Raw genomic sequence first — 17,531 nt, forward strand, 5'->3', positions numbered from 1 at the left:
GTGATACGTTTCTAGGAGTCTTCACATGCCAACAGTTGGCCTGGAGCAGAGGGTAGCTGGTCTGTCAGTTTATATTTAGGCTAAGTGTCTGGGGTGTCAGGGGAATATGTTTGACGAGTGTACAGCCAATTGCTGATTGCCACACACTACGCTCCACCACCTGGTCTGACTCAGGGGCTGGTCTCCACACGCCACAACTAGGCGGGTAAGGCGAGAACCTGATGCTCCTACGTCAACCGCCGCCATGGCAACCCCCAAAGTACAGACGGGGCATCCATATTTAGGTGGAGAGGCAGGGACAGGAGATGAGTGGCTGTCACATGCTGTACAGACCCCCTTTGTGAGTAAGTGAGGACCCCTGAGGCATGTGAACAGTTGTGATAATGCCACTGAAGGAGTGACAGGAATATTTATGACTGCCTCGCTGTGACTAAACTTATGTGAACAACTGAATTAATTAATAAGTCCCCCTTTATAGCATTTATAAGCTGTATATGAGCATTTAATAAATGTTTTATAACCCACTACAGGCTGGTATAAGGACATGCATTTAAAAGCGATAGTTCAGATTTTTTTTAAGTTTAGTTGTGTGAGGAACTTATCCATAGTCAATGTATAACCTACAGTAGATGGTGGTTGATATGCCCCAGTTTTGAGAAACATGCAGGAGTACTAAGGAGACACTAAGCAATTTACTGCTGTGGATGGGGTCAACAATAAGGTGTATTTTAACCACCTAAAAAAGGCCAAACTGAAAAAATCAGTATCACCTTAAGTGGATGCTACATTGAGAGTACTTTACCTTTCTGCCAGACAGCAATTTAAGATGGGGGGCGGAAGCTTTACATCGCTCTCTTCAAAAAGAAAAGCAATGATTTAACATCCCTGAACAAAGCAGTTGCTGGTTTGGTTTTTAAAGAGATTAGTTTGATTTTTACCAAAGTCACACGATAACACAAATTAACTAACTAATTTAAGGAAGTGGGAGACTAAGAGCTCTTACTGTTTTGTCAATAGAGTCCAGTGGCTTTGAAGAGACCAGAGATGTGAAACTGAAGCCAGTAATGACTTACCCGTTACCCAAAAAAGGCAGTGGTTAAGATGCCGTCAGTATAGCATACACTAAAACTGTCGTCTTGTTTAAGGCAGGACTTTTTTGGGGGGGGTGGCTGAAATACCCTTTATTGCTGACCCTCATCCACAGCAGTACATTGCCAAGCTTCTGTGTTAGACTCCAGCCTGCTTCTCCAAGCTGGGGGCGTGTCAACCGTCATCTACTGTATGTAATGTACTGTCTTTGGATACGTACCTCATACAACCCCACTTCAAAAAAATCTGAACTATCCCTTTAATGTGCAGTATTTATCAAACATATTTTATCATTATAAGACATTAATACAAATATGTTTTATTGTAATGTGTTACCTGTTTATACAGCAGCCTCCACTTATGGGTGCCCACAAGAGGAGTTATTCTTGTCAACAGATACATTAATAAACACTTGCATGTGCTTTCAAACACATTTTAATGTGTAATAAATCACATATTAAAGTTGCAGTATGCAATTCTGGAGAAAGATTGTTGATTGTTGAGTCTCATTTCCAGGTTGTTTGGGTTGGTGGTTCAGTCCGACAACCAACCAAGTCGTCTGTATATGATTCAATAATCTATTATCTTTCTCCAGAATTGCTGCACCTTTAAATGTTATATATAGCTTGTAAATGCTACAGAGAGCGACAGGAGCAGGTTTGCTGTGAATTTATTATCGATTTAGTGGGTCACAGAGTGGATGGTTAGGTAACTGGCACTCGATCCTGATCAGTTTGCAGTGATGTAAAACCTGTAAGAGAGCAATAAAGGTCTTGTGGAGCTAATTCACCCTGTCAGTAGAGGTTCATACAACCAACAAAGAAGCAAACACCCAACAACACTTTCTCTCCCGTCCTTAAAAACCTCACAAAAAACATGTTCCTATTCACTGGAAGAAAAAGGAGGAGAACAGTGACAGTAAGTTTTGGCTTAGAAAATAAAATTTAGCCTTGAAAAAGGACATTTTGGCACAAATGATTTATCATTATTATTATTATTATGTACAATCTTGTTTTTTCAGCTTCAACTTTCTGACACTGTTTTATATACAATTTGTAATGTGCAGTACGGTAAGTATAGAAAAATTCATTCATTAAAAAATTTAATTAAAATAAATAGATATATTACTTCATATTTACATTGGGCCAGGAAATACACACAACCAGTGCCCACATATAAGTGTATTCCACCAGTTTAAAAGGAAAAAAATACAGAAAATTACTCGTTACCCTGATACTTTATATCTCTGTGTCTTCCTTTTTTGTGACTGTGTAGATCTGTGACCCAAAAAAAACTTACATCCAAAGTCTTAAAGCAGAAGCAGCGGGCAGTCACACACAGTAAAGCTACAAGGACAAGATAACCCCTTAACATCAGAAGGCAAAAACATTTGGGTTAAAGGGCCACTGGTTAGGCAGTCTTTTGATAGCTCACATATTAGGTGCACTCAACATTAATTTGTCACGTGTAGATAAACGAAAACGTGACGATAGATTCAGCAGCAGCATGATGCTCCAAGATGAAACGTGAGGAGAGCTGATCACGCTCATTTTGGCAAAGGTTAATTAACGATAAGCAACACATGTATCACAAGAGACCTCGTGATCTGCAGTCGTCAAAGAACGTATCATTCATAATTTATTAGGCATTTCTATTTTAACGCAGGTTAGACTGTACAATCAGCTCAGTTTTATTTACAAACCCACAGCTGTTGCTTTCAGGAAGAACTAAATGTCCACATAGTGGGACGACAGAGTTTAATCATTTTCATTTTTTCACACGTTTTCAGCATCTCACCTGTATTGTCTCCCCATGATCTGTGGTAAACCATCTGGATCTATCATTTAGTTGTAAACTCCTCAGAGTGGCAGTGTGAGGCCTCAGGGGAAGACAACAGGTGTATTCCTTGTGGGGAAGTTTTCTTGTGGTAAAACCATTTTAAGACCATCTTCGTTTAATCTCACAAGAAGCAAAGCTGTGAGCAGCCCTGGACACCTAGATTCGTGGGATAAGATATATTCAAAGCGTAAAAGAATTAGTCTTTCACTCGGGGAAAGATCTGCTGCTCCTGCTGCTGTAGGTGTACCATGAAAACAACCAGCAACTTTATTTTATTTACAAGCACTCGTAGTTTACAGTCAAGATAAGTTTTTGTGGCAACATTTGTTGTGATTTGTTTACTTTCAGGTCAGACACACAAGACAGACTCAATTCAATGTTAATACTTACTGGCTAAATTTTGTGGGTTACATGTCCTGCTCGGGAAGTCTTGTGCCAAACCAGTGCCGAGGATCTGTGGCTCTTATAAATCTGGACCGCAGCAGGGAGCGGGGTGGGGCTGGACTTTGGACCAGTGTAAGGTTTCTCTGACTAAGAATAGAAAAGCATGCAGGCTCACCATCCCGATGCCGTATTTGGCTGAGGAAATACACACCATGGCACTTCATGTGACAGGTGATATATACTGAGCTCCGCCTGACGCAGTGTATGTATTCTGTCCTGTCTGTGACCCATATCAAGCAACTTGAGTACCTTACCTGAAGACAAGATCATAGAGGCATTAATAATAGTCTTTAGTTTTATGGAAAAGCCACAGTGCCTCCAGATGAACGAAGAATCCAAAAACAGAAAATGCTTTTGATGAATTGAAGTCAAAAGGGAGCACATTTACCAACAGCAAAACTATATAATTTTAATACATTAATTTATAAACTCTGACACAACTTGTGCAGTATAATCCAAGTCTCACTTATCCAGTCATATGTTCAGTACTTCCCAAACAGACAGCCCTTTCCAACAGGGGACTGCACTAAAAGAGAAACTTACATGCTCTCTACAAAGCCAAACTCCAGTGACAAAAAAGGCATTTTACTTCACTGAACACAGGAACTGCTGGTCTACCTCGAATGGCACTTTGTTTGTGTTATTGTGTGACTTTGCTAAATCTGAACTAACCCTTTAAATCACCATAAATGCAAACAAACTGATCGAGGCAGTGGTAGACCAGCAGCTCCCATGTCAGTGAGGTAAAATTATTGTTTTTGTCAATAAAGCCTGGCTTTGAAGAGAGCATTGATACATCTCACTATGAAAGAGATGGCCTGAAGTAAATGGCACCATTTTTATTGACCATCAATGACTTCAAATCATTAAGAATTTCATCAATTCTGGGATCCTTCATTCACTGTGGAGAAGCCAGAAAAACAAAGTTTTCCTCACAAATTTGCAGCAGTTTATATACAAATGGTCATTTTGTGGGTGAAGTATTCCTTCAAGCAAGAGAGTTAAATGGGGAAATCAACACATAGTAAACACATAAAAAAATTATGTAACTACGTAGATTTACAAGTACTGGACTTATGTGCAACTGGTACTTGTACTCCTTTTTTTTTAACTAATCTTCTCAACAACATCTTGGAGGCAAATATTGTACTTTCTGCTGCACTCTGTCTACTTGACAGCTTTAGTAGTTACTTTACAGATTCTAATTATCACTAAAAAATCCGAATCAACACATACTTTCAACTTTGTTATAGATTAACATAAGTAATGCTTACACATCACTAGTTATATTCCAATAATATCATTTTTTTTCTACTATGAGACGTGTTGCATAATGAGGACATTCATTTTTGGTACTTAAAGTATATTTTGATGTAAATACTTTTGCACTTTTGCAAAATGCAGAACTTTAACTTTTACACCGTGGTGTGAAACTTCTCCCTCAAAACTGTTCAAGGAAATCATTGTTTGTAGCCTATATATTGTTGAGTTTAAAAAAAATAACGGGGGCTTAACTTAATTTGCTCCTATGAACATGACATTTAGCCAAAATAATATTTATAATATGTTTGAGCTGTTTGAACACCAAACAGCACATGTTCAAAACACAATATAAATTCACAAACCATAATCAACAATTAAAACATGTCACCAGACTTTCAGATTCTCTCAGGGTGATAAAAGGCTCCTGGAGAGCACCGGTGTTTGCAGGATGGTGACGCACAGATGCATCCTGCCGCCGTGTGGTGGAGGTTCCTTCCTGCACGAGGCCATGAAGCCATGTAGTGCAGCATCTCCAAAGTTGTTAGATGTGGTTTTAGAAACACTACCGTTTGATATCTGTTTATTAATTTTGATAAACTCATTGCGTGTGGCAAAATTCCAAAATATTTAGATCACTTGTTTTCTATCGGCTTTTTAATGCAACAATTCTCACTGAAGAACATAATTTTCTTCAAAGTTTATGTTTTCAGCAGAAGAATTCATGTGTAAATGATATCATAAACACATAACCTTTGTTTCTAACTCTACTTGGCTGACTGGATCTTGACAATACCAGACTGAACGGTAACATGTAGATGACTTCAGTTAACACCCGTGCGTAAAGTTTACCAAGCAAACGTCCTTGTATCTTCTTGTGTAACAGAGCTTAACCATGGCAAGGCATGGGTTAAATCCTCTCGCCAGAAAGTTTGACTTTGCGTAAGAAACTGGGCTGAATTCGATAAATGAGCCGGAGAAAAAGACTGCAGCCCTCCTCTCCTCTCCACTTGTCAGTCCTCCCGAGAACTGATATGTTGTTCTGTGTAAGAGCTGGAATTGAGAGCGCACCCCTGCTTTTTATCCACTTTCCACAAAGCAACATCTGTGCGCGCAATTCATGTCAAAGTCTGATTTACTATTGATTTACAGGAGGGATTTCTTTTTTCTAGTTTTATTGCCATGGCAAAATGGTCACTCTTATTTCTATACTTTCTCTATGGACAACTTCCCCTCATCTTTGGGCAACAGCAGCGCACAGCTGGCGCCTGGCGGCACCGGATTCAGTGGGAGAACAACGGGCAGGTTTATAGTTTAATGAGCACTGGATCAGAGTATCAGCCCCCGGTTCGCTCCAGAGGCCAGCAGAGGGTTTATGTTAGCGGCAGGAGGGATGGCACCAGGAGCCAGATGCCGGGAGCGCACAGAGGAGCGACGCTAGTAAGACCTGGATATGCTGAGTCCAGACAGGTCAGGACTGATCAAGGTGTCGGACAAGGATCTATTGCACCAGAACGCGATGTTAGACAGTATACGTATTTCAATAGTCGTGCTTCAGGGGCCAGACAGCAGTCCGAGCGCCCTCACGGAACGGGAGCTGTAGGTTATCAAGGCGCACGACGCTTTAACTCTGAATTCGCCAACACAAACAACGCCTCTGCACCGGGGAGATTTACAGATTTCCCAGGTAGGAGAGGAGGTGTGGGTGTGGATGCTACTGCACTGCACACCAGAGGAGGAGAACCAGGGCCCGGTGCGCAATACCGACAGTTACGCACGGTGCCAGAGGCGACGTCTGTCTCCAGGCAACCCGCCCAGACGGATCACTCCATCTCAGCATATCCTGTAACAGTGGAAAGGGAATCTGAGGCTGCTGCCACATCCACTGCAGGTAACGAGGATGGTTCAAACGAGGCAAACAGTCATGGAGAGGACATGGTTAACGATGACCCTCGAAACCCGTTAAAAAACCACAGGAATTCTGTTTTCTACAACCCCTATCCTACAAGAGGGAGGCCAGTGGCACGCACGCGCCGTCCGCCTGGCACAGGATACGGAACAAGATATTTCCAAAATGGTAAGTTAAGTGTTCTAATTACACGCCATGAGCTTTTCCTTCTTAAATTGATTGGATTTAAATCATCTTAAACCAAACATTACGTTTTTAATCAGCTGGTTTTAGGGTTATTTCAATGTCCGTTTGCAGAGCCTCATGTCTCACTCACTGAGAGGGAAAAAAACTGAATGACAAGAAGGAAAAAAATCTTACTTGGGCTCGGGATCCCAGACTGACAGCTCAGGAATGTAAAACACTTTGAATTATGCCAACAAATACAAACAGCTGCTCTAATTTTCAGCCTTGAAAACGTCTGTTTCTGTGAATTGTTCTCAGTACAAAGAAACTGGCAACATTAAAATCTCAGAATTATATTAAAAAAATGAAAAACTTGGATTGTCCCTTTAATCTCCTCTCCCAGGACTGCCAGACCTGGTGCCAGACCCATATGCCATCCAAGCAGGTGCTTATATCCAGCGCATGCAGATGTTTGCGCTCCGCTGTGCAGCCGAGGAGAACTGTCTGGCCAGGTAATCTGTTGTGCCAAAAGTGATTCACTTCCTAGACACTGAAGCAGACACGCAGACACACACACTAAACACACAGGTATTTCCTTTGTTTTAACTGCTTGTTGAAGGTTCATGTGACTTGATTAAGCACAACTTTTAGTTGTTTAAGGTCAACTTTTAATTACATCTGTATGTGGCACGACAACTGTTCTGTTGATAGAGTTACAAAAACTGTTTGATGTTATTATGGAGCAGTGATTCTCCAACATGATGTTCTGCCAAGACATAAATGTTCTGGGTTGGTTTTCCCAAAAGCATTAAGCACAATGGAACAAACCATTTGCACTCTGAAAACAAGCCCCTGGGAGCTCAGCCAGTAGCACTTTCCAACGCACGTTTCCCCTGTGATCCATTCAAGGTCGGCATATGGACCCGCCGTGAGAGACATCGACTTCAGGGTCCTCCTGCGGTTCCCCCAGAAAGTGAAGAACCAAGGGACCACTGACTTCCTTCCTGTCAAGCCGAGATATCAGTGGGACTGGCACAGCTGTCACCAGTGAGTTCACTCAGAATAAAAGTGAAATGACCTTACATCACTTAAATGTTATGAATAGCACAGCTCCTTTCAGCTCCGATAAAAACACCACACCCTTGAAATTCACTCAAGAACATATAAATGTGGCCTCATTCCTGAACCTTGTTGGCACCACATATCATAATTTCTAATATATTCTGCTCCCTCAGACACTATCACAGCATGGACGCCTTCAGTAACTACGACCTGCTGGATGTCGTCACTGGACGTAAAGTGGCCGAGGGACACAAGGCCAGTTTTTGCCTGGAGGACACGGGCTGTGATCCTGGATTCAGGCGACGCTACGCCTGTACATCTCATACACAGGTAATACACACTTATACAGTATGTTGTATGACATTTTAAGCTCTCATCCTTCTGACTTGGGTACCCAGACCCCAGAGGTATATTTTTTGTCATCTCTCACAGGTGATTGATTCTACCAATCCAACTTTTGCTTTGGTCATTCAATTTGTTCCCAATGACTTCATGTCATTGTTTTCTGTTTCTGTTTAACTCGTACCTTTAGAAAGTACCAATGTATTGGGATCAAAAGCACCCAATTCTGCCTATGCAGTTTTAATAGATGGAACAATTTATTGAGTTCATGTTTGTCATGTGTCCTCGTATGCTTTGTTGAGAACCCTAAATAATGGTCTTCCTGAAGTAAGATGTTGTTCAAAGTCAACTAACTTAACTCCAGAAATAAGTTAACATTTTGCTGTGATGGGGGTTTCTTACAGTCGTTTTTTTCTTGTCTGTAGTCCTTGTATGTTAAATATGTTGGTAGGATGAAGGTTAAGTAATCAGGTAATCTCACTGAGCTCAAGACCTGAGGGAATGAGGAATCCAAAACAATCACATAGTCACAGACATCTCTAAGTATGATTTAGTTAGAAGTTTAAAATATCCCACTGGAATGAGACATTCGTGTTATATGATTATATAGTACTAAGTCCCGGAAGTTGGTCAGTCCTCCAAAGTTTAGTATTTGCCTGTAAGGTATCTAGCCTTGATCCAGGATCAGTTCTGATCTCATGAAAATTGGACATTTCAGTCACTAAGCAGCTCATAAAATGCATTACAGGAAGAATGTTGAAAATACAAGTTCACCAGACAGAGGGCAATCTTTTCAACAACATATGGGGTGAGAAAGAAACACGACTCACTGCAATGATTTGAATTGGTTTAAGATTAACTGAATGGTATAGTTATATCTGTTCTTGGTCTTGGTTGTGTGCTCGCACCTTATGAGTCAACTTACATGGAAATATCCAGGAGCAGTGGTGCTACCAAGAGGTGGCCAGGGGTGGCTTTTAGTTTTGGTGTGTTACCCCAAGATTAGTCTCTATATACAGACTCTACATTCAGTGAATGTAGAGTGATATTGACCAATCATGTTTGAGCCGGCTGCAGTTGTTGCCAGGTTAAATGGTCCGTGCGGTGAACTAACAAGGCAGAACATAATTGGAGTCACTGCAAACTCTGAATCCATCGCAGTGGTTCAGCATATTTACTTATATACTGAATCCATCGCAGTGGTTCAGCATATTTACTTATATATAAACGGAAGTCGGAAACGGAAATTCGTCTCCTCTGCCCAAATCAAACCGGAATGCCAAAAAATCGGGGGTCTGCCCCCAGAGGCTGTATCACCGTCTGCCGGAAGTCAGACACCGAATGCAGCAGATGGGTTCCGAGAATGCCCCAAGATTTTCAGAGAAATGCATGGGGTCTGAACTGCCGTAGGAGATGACCATCCAGAACTGTGACAGAAGTATGATGGTATGATGGTCCCAAATCAGGGCTGGAGTTAGTCAGTCTTGAGGTTTGGTCTGGTGAAAAGAAGTTGTAAATTTGAGAAGGGACATATACTGTAAGAGACCTTTATCATGTAGCGTGGGTTAAGGTTAAACTGTTAAGGTGTCAACAAGTTCTCAACAAAGATCAGAGATTTTTTTAATTAAAATGTCAAAGTCATTATCGGCAAAAGAGGCCTTAGAGATCCTTATTTGTGGTCTTTTGTATGGGTGAAGATCCAAAACCCTGCATACGACACTTTCTGTAATACAACTAAAGTGTCTTTCATTAGACCTTTCCACGCTTAGTTAACGCCCACATCTCACATATTAAACACAGACCATCTGTTCAAAACTGAAAGAGTCACTTGAGTCATATTTTTAAGACTCGTCCAACCTCCTCCTGAGCCACAGAAGACATTATACAACAGTTTGTTGTGTCACACTCCCTGTGACTAATAAATTGACCTTAACATGTAAGATTGACAGAGTGCCCCTTTAAATGACAAATTAGGAAATCTGGTGAAACTCTTCACTGGAAAAATATTACTGGGAAGAAGGGAACTTCCAATTACATTACCGGGATTTAGTCCTTAACCCTTCTGGGGCACTTTGCATGCCAGTAGATACGGTAGATTAGCATCATATTTGGTGTGTATTTTTTTCTATTTCATTTTCTTTAATCAAACAGAACAGTGTGTAGGTAGGAAGGATCTGAGCTGCACAGTTACTTTTGTTTTGGAGGGTTATTTTGCAAATCTTCCAAATCCACTTCTGAGAAATGTTTATCTAAGTAAAACTCCATTGTACGCCAATAAAAGAAAACATCCTGAGGACTTGGGAATATTTATTATATCTGTTGTCTGGGCCCTGTGATTCTGGCTTTGCAGCGCTTAGCACTGGTTTCTTGTAACAGCTTTGCTTCCAATGAACTGTTTGTATAAGTAAAACTCAAATCTGTTTCATTTGCAGCACTTTTAGGAAAAAAGTAGTCAAAGTAATTTGAAGAGTCTGCGTAAAAGCTTTAAACCGCACTGGGGGGATGTTTGGGGGTTGTGTTCTCAGGGTTTAAGTCCAGGATGTCATGACACGTACGCTGCCAACATCGACTGTCAGTGGATCGACATCACTGACGTACCTCCAGGAAACTATATCTTGAAGGTAAAACCTGTCACATTAGTTTTATATCAGCTGTTTTATTTTTCATAATGGAGATTTATTTAAATAAATAACCTTTTATTTTTGTCTTTTTACCCAGGTTACTGTAAACCCCAATTTCCATGTCCTGGAGTCAGACTTCACCAACAACATAGTGAGATGTGATATCACATACACAGGAATTTATGTTCAGACACGCAACTGTCGAGTATCAAGGTACTGAATGAATGTTTCTGTTAAACATGAATGCTGCATAAACTTAGAATTGTTATACGATTCAAAATACATTAGAAAAAAGGCCAAAATAGTCAGATGACAAATGAGCTACACTGTATCAACTCTTGTGTGTTTACAGTTTGGATGCCTTTATCTAAATATCTTATTTTCTTCCCTTTTCCAGGGGTTGAAATCTCCCTTTTCGAGTACTATCTGTAGGAGTTTTGCAGCAAACATCTCTCCCTGTACTGTACAGCAACATCGACTCTATGACTACCAACAAGTGCAATTGTTTAGTTGTAAGTGCTACAGTCTTGTGTTACATTTACTGGAAATAAATGCAAACGTTTACACGTACTTTATACTTTAAACTAGTGAGATCCTCAGATTTACTTGATTGTTGAATTTTTACAAATGTGCCTTAATTCATAACAAAGAGATTTCTTTTTTTTTGCCTTTACAAATATAAGTACTGTGTTCATTTATTTCTTGAATGCTGGTTTATTGCTTGAAATGTGTGTTTTGTTGCCACGTGTCGTCTTGTTCTACTGCTTTGTGTTACTGTTATGTGCACATGATTCGTTTTTACAGTTTGATTTAAAGGATAACATCTTATGTGTTTTTGTTATTGTCAACAAATCTTATACAAAGACCAGAACCAACAACATGTTGGTCAATCTCATAATACTTTTGACTTCTGTACCCAATTTTGGGCTCTTAGTCGCTACTGAAGACACAGATCTTTCACAATAGATCATAAATATATAGTTTCCGGTATCTGGTTTTGATCTTTTCATGGGATGTGTTGAGTTATAAGAAAAATACAGGAAGTCATCTGCTCTGTAACCACTTAGTGGTCACATAAGCAAGTTACCAATATCTCATTTTCATTACATAGTATGTCAAAGTATGTTTTCTGAATGTGTGCATGTGTATAACTGAGTGAATGAAAAATTTGGAAAACTGTAAAGTAAAAGTGTTAATATTGCTAAAATATTGTTGAAAACCTCATATTCTGTTGGCATGTTGAATTTAATGCAATAAAGATGGCGAGGAGAGAGGAGTTTATGATTACAACAGTTCTTTCTTTTATTTTAACCAAAGGTTCCAGTTTATCTTTTGATCTCTAAAGATTTTCTCTGGATGGTAGCTTCAAGACCACGTTTTATCATGAAAATACCAAGAACCATTAAAAATAGATTCTTTTATCAGTTTTAAATACAGAATCGTAGGTGCACAAAAGCGGCTTGTTCAGAGAAAGTAATCACAGCGTGGTGAAGGACTGAATCATCCTGTTGAATGGAGGAGCTTTACTTTGAGTGATGCGTGCAGATCGTGGCCTCAGAGACAAACAGGCCCGCAGGCAGACGCTGGCGGCATGTTTGCTGACAGGCCTCTGTGAAGACACAAGCTGCAGGATCTTATACAGCCATGCCATATCTACTACGACACAGCCAGAGCAGCATGAATGAAAGCCTTTTCTCACTCTCCTCCTTTGTGCATGTAAAAAAGAGTGTCTCTCCCAGCTGCTGGAAAGACTCCTTCCTGGCCCAGAATTCATCGCATCATGGCTCCGTTCATGTCCGCGGGGATTGTCTAAGACGACAGCCGTTTTAATTGCACTGGGATATTTTGTCTGAGTGGGAGGATTGAGGCAACCCGCCGGAGAATATCTCCAGCAAGTCATCCAAAGATGTTTTTAACAAGGACGAATGTGTTTTTGCAGGAGGCACTAGACTGTTTCAAACAGAAAAAAAAATTGACAGGGTTAACACTAAACTGTAGATTGTATTCTCTCTGCAGTGGGCAGTGCTTCACCTGATTCAAAGATGTTTTTACCTCCAGCAAATCACTCCCTCAAACAAGCTTTATATATCATGAAGCGGTTTTGAATGATGTGCTGGAAAACATGCAGGTTCCAGACAATGTATGCACTGTTAAATGCACAGATGTTGGGTATTTACAACAATACAGAGCTCAGACTCAGCTAAAGAAACCAGTGAACCGGGGAGATTAAGCGCAATTGAAATGGTTTACGTTGGAAGTCACCAAGGTGCGCCCCTGCCAGAGTAGATTGTCTATGTTATTGAAAGTGTCTGGAAAATCCCCGCGACTCCCATTGAGTCGACTCCATTCTTGTCTGTCTGTGAATTTTCAGGACAATATTTACAGGGTGGCTATTTCAGCAAAGGGTCGTTGTAGCGGAGGGCTGAAGTCTAAAACTGAGCAGAAGTAAAACATTTAAGAGTCTGCCACCGTGCAAGAGGCAATGTGAGGTCGTACTCAAGGTGCATCCCATTTGAGCTGCAAAACAGGAATTTCTAAGCTGCAAATTTCAACTGGAACGTCTGCCGAAGTCGGATTTGGAAGAATCTCACCAGCCCTGACCTTAAAATCCAAGATGGCTGCTATGCTCATCAACAGTAGTAGAGCTGGTATTGTCTTAGTTTTCCGACTTGCATTGGAACACGGTACATTTGGGTGTAATGTCTTTCCCAGCTCCGACTTCCAAGGTAAATATACCACAACAAGGCCTCTAGGCGGTGTGCAGGGCTTTGAAGCTAATTTTCGTGGTGGCCAACAGAGTAATTACCTCCATTATATGATGCTATGTGACCCAAAATGACTTTCTGAATTGATTTACATTGGGAAAGAGACATTTGTGAATCAGCAGATATATTTAATTAAAAAAAAAAGAAAAAAAAAGCTGCACAATTTAGTCACATAATTCCCATTCAAGTTAGCAGAGAGCTAGACTGGAAGTTGAACTTTTTTGCCTTTACGAGCAACTTCATCCGAATAAACATGTCCTGTATCCAGGTCTCTTTATACATCCATGAACACAGCATTAGACGCAGCAGTGCTTTAAGCTAAATTCTAAAAATAGCAACTTAGCTAACACACTCACAGTGTTACGCTGATGCTAAGCATGTACACTTTTTTACCATGTTCACATCTTAATTTAGCATGTTGAAGTACAGCTCAGGCCGATGAGAATGATGTTAGTTTTGCAGGTATTTGGTCATAAATCAAATTATTGGACATGTTAAAATTTTGTTATGATGATGGTGCCAGATGGATCACCAGTAATCACCATTAGTATGTGTGCCAGATTGCTTGGCCATCCATCTAGTATGTGTCAAGACATCTAACTAAAAAACAAAGGCTTCATCCTCTGGGAGTGTTAATGTTTGTAGAAAACTTCATGAAAATAGCGGTTAAGATATTTGAGTCTGGACCAAAGTGGTGTATTGAATTACAGACAGACATTACCATTACCAAAAAATATCTCTTTCATTAAAGTCAGTACCAGCTGTATGAAATCAACAGTTCTGCAGAACTTCTGTTTGTTCCGCTGTTTGGCATTAAGCTACCATTTTTTACAGACTTTTCACCCTTTTGATTTTTTTTTTTTTTTTTTTTACTCGCTTAAAAGTCAGACCAGCACTGCCATCCCCAGAGCCAATAAAAATTCAAGGGACGTTGAACTTTAAGCTGTTCTAACAAGCCGATCAGGTGATGAGTGTTTGGCTGACTGCGCTCCTCAGAACTCAGCTGGTCTCCGACTTTTTGGACCAGCATGTCATTTTAAACATGTCATGCTGTAGAGAAGACACCGACTGTTTGCTCAGCTGTGGAGCTTCACACCAACATCTGGATGGAGTCTCTTGTTGACCTTACCCAAGCACAGCACGGTCCTGGCAAAGGCCAAAAAAATAAGGCAGACTGGCACCTCTCCTTTGGCTTCAACAAACACAATCCAGCGTACAGGTAGGTGAGGTGAGGAGGGAATGGGTTTTGCCATCTGCCCTTAGCCTACACTGAACAAACTGTGGCAAGGAGAGACATTTTCTGGATGCATCTGCACGTAGGTGGGCAGTGTTTGGAGAGGTTACTAAGGCCAGGGTTTGGTATTTGCAGGTCATATTTCAACAAAGGCCACATGAGAGCCGGTGGGGACGTAACAGAGGAACGTGCTCAGCCTAAAAAAGAGCATCTTGACAGGTTGGTTTAGGCACGGAGCAGAGAAATTCCTCAGCAATTCTGTCATCCCGTTGAGATTAAGAACAGCGCTGAGGTCAGCCGTAGACCAGAGAGGGCGTGTAGCGCAGACATACTGGGCTACTTCCTCACCCAGGGGTCACTTACACAACGTGCAGACACAGTGCGTAAATTTAGAGTGAAAACTACATTGCGCGCTGAAACAAAACACAGAGGAGTCATCTACGAGTGGGACTGATGATGAATTGTGTTTCTCTTTCAAGCTGGGTGGTATTGTGACTTGGGTGGTATTTGGAGGGATGGCTCAAAGGATTTGCTATTCTTTGATTGTTGATCCACTGTACAGTCTGTCTGTAAGCTCTTCATCTCTTACTTCAAACACTTGTGTAAATTTTTCTGTGAAGCAATCTGTTTTGTTCGCTTTAAAATGCCTGACGGAAGCCTCCGGATGTAATGGAGATGGCAAAATTGTTTTGATTGTGAGCTTCTCATTTTCTGGCATCAAACACTGTGAGAAAAGGATTTTTCAAAAAATGAATTCCTTGTTTAACTGTCTTTAAAAAACTGGGGTTTTGTTGACTGCAGAAACAAAATCCCTAATTGATAATAAACAGTGTTCTGTTTAAAGGGAAAACACTCGGATGACTTACTGTTAAAACTAAAACAGATAGTCAGATAGATCATCATCTAATAATATATAGTTTTGAAACAGTTTATCAAAGTTTTTAAACAGTCACATATAAATTATTGTCATCATACACAGCACTGACTATTATTTAAGGTAATTACATTCAAACACATCCTGAGGAGTATGTAAAAAAAGTACTTTTATTTTCAGGGGACCTAATTTTATCTTTTATCCCTGCGTCTACGTTTTAATTTTCACTTGCTATGGTATTTATCTTGATACTGTCACTTTTTATTGTCATTAAATTAGTTTCGTCAAACACTTTGTAATTGTGAAATCAAAGATAATCTATCATAGGACTAATGCTGTGTTCCAGAAAACTGAAATTTCTGACCCCCTACTACAAAAAGTGCAATGAAATTCCATTAAAAGTCAGAGTTCTTTCTCGTAAACTTTGGGTAAATCCATCTACCCTGAATCTATGAAGAAGCAGTTGTCTGATGTCAATCTACAATGTCATCACCCGTGGTAAATGGTAAACCACCGATTAAAAGGCAGCGTATTTGCCTGTATTTAATTAAATTGATAAAAATTGTATGTAAATTGATGCCTAAATATGTTGCCAATCACATCAGGTAGCTGGGTACAGTTTGACAAGGTTTGGTTTATATATGCAAGGAAGCTGCACTGCTAAAAGTTTAATTGTGTCTAGCTACACTCGCCAAAGAAACATTTGTTTGTCACGGTCAGCCATTTGGGGTTGTACACCTTGAATGCTTGGAGGTCAGAAGTTGGAAATTCCAGTCTCTGACTCTGACTGTTACGCAGCATTAAGCAATGTATATAAATATCATAACTCTAGCCACTTTCTTGTATTTATCCTGCCATCTGCTCTGATGTCCCTGACCCCTCCTGCCCTGCAACAACCCTTTTCCCACCTTTTCAGTCACCTGACCTTCCCCGCCCACATACTCACCTGCTCCCCATTTCCTCTCATCAGCCTTGCAGTACACCGGCCCATCTCCACTTGCTCCCTGCCAGATCACCAGTGTAGCTCATGCCTTTGCTTTCCAGCCACCTGAACCTGTCCCTGAATCGGTTCTTTGTCACCTGTTCCTGGATCATGACCTGTTGCTTGCTCCTGACCTGGGGTCTCATTTATAAAACAATGCATAGGATCCATACTAAAAATGTACATGTTGACAAAAGCAAAAAATGCCCAAAAAAATTTGACAGTGTCTACAACCAGGCCTCCACCTCATCATCTGCATCACCAATTTCCCATCACCAAAATGTTCATAAGCATGGGTCAAAGTTTCTCCCATCAAGTCTGTTGTTATAGATCACAACTTTTGCGTGGGAAGTGGCGTATGCCTCTTTTGGGCCTTGTTTTGTGTGTACGCAATGTTTATAAATGAGACCCCTGCTCACCAGCTGTGCCCTCTTGGATCTGTTTGACTGATTGGACTGCCTTCCTGTTGCCAACCTGTTAGCTCGTCCCTGACCTTTAAATTTACCTTCATCCTGACTGTGACACAAAAGTATTACAAATCAAAACATAAAGTTGATAAGTAAGTATAAACACATATAGACACATTTTTGAAAAGTAGACAGACACATTTTTGAAAAGTAGACTATCCCTTCAATTAGTTTAGTTTTTTGTTTGTTTGTTGTTTTTTAGGGGGACTTCTGTACCCCTTTGACATCACTGTTGGGTGTGGTTATGGGTACAACAGATTACACTTTTGACTGAAACAATGCTTGAATCTTTATACCAAAGAGGGCCAAGCAAAGTGAAACATTGTTTTTCAGGCTGGTGATAAGTTGCTCTCTAACAATGAAATTAGTGTATGCTTATTGGTGGACAAATGAGATAGTTTAGACACTGTTTCTAAACAAGCTTAAACTTGAGGTTGGCATGTACACATGGGTGGATTATGAAACAATGGGACCCTTG

The 17,531-nt window shown here is 40.5% G+C and overlaps 1 long non-coding RNA gene and 1 pseudogene across 1 annotated transcript; one reads left to right on the plus strand and one right to left on the minus strand.

Annotated features, from left to right (window-relative positions):
• Positions 1–229: 229 nt before the first annotated feature.
• LOC126382667 (protein-lysine 6-oxidase-like) lies at positions 230–12,005 on the plus strand (annotated as a pseudogene).
• On the minus strand, positions 1,507–3,401 carry LOC126382668 (uncharacterized). Its single transcript, XR_007569081.1, has 3 exons — positions 3,319–3,401; positions 2,887–3,084; positions 1,507–1,840 (listed from the first exon to the last, which is right to left on the minus strand). It is a non-coding gene; the product is annotated as an uncharacterized LOC126382668 (long non-coding RNA).
• Positions 12,006–17,531: the final 5,526 nt, after the last annotated feature.

The sequence above is a fragment of the Epinephelus moara genome, chromosome 21 (genome assembly GCF_006386435.1).
Source record: "Epinephelus moara isolate mb chromosome 21, YSFRI_EMoa_1.0, whole genome shotgun sequence".
Lineage (NCBI taxonomy): Eukaryota > Metazoa > Chordata > Actinopteri > Perciformes > Serranidae > Epinephelus > Epinephelus moara.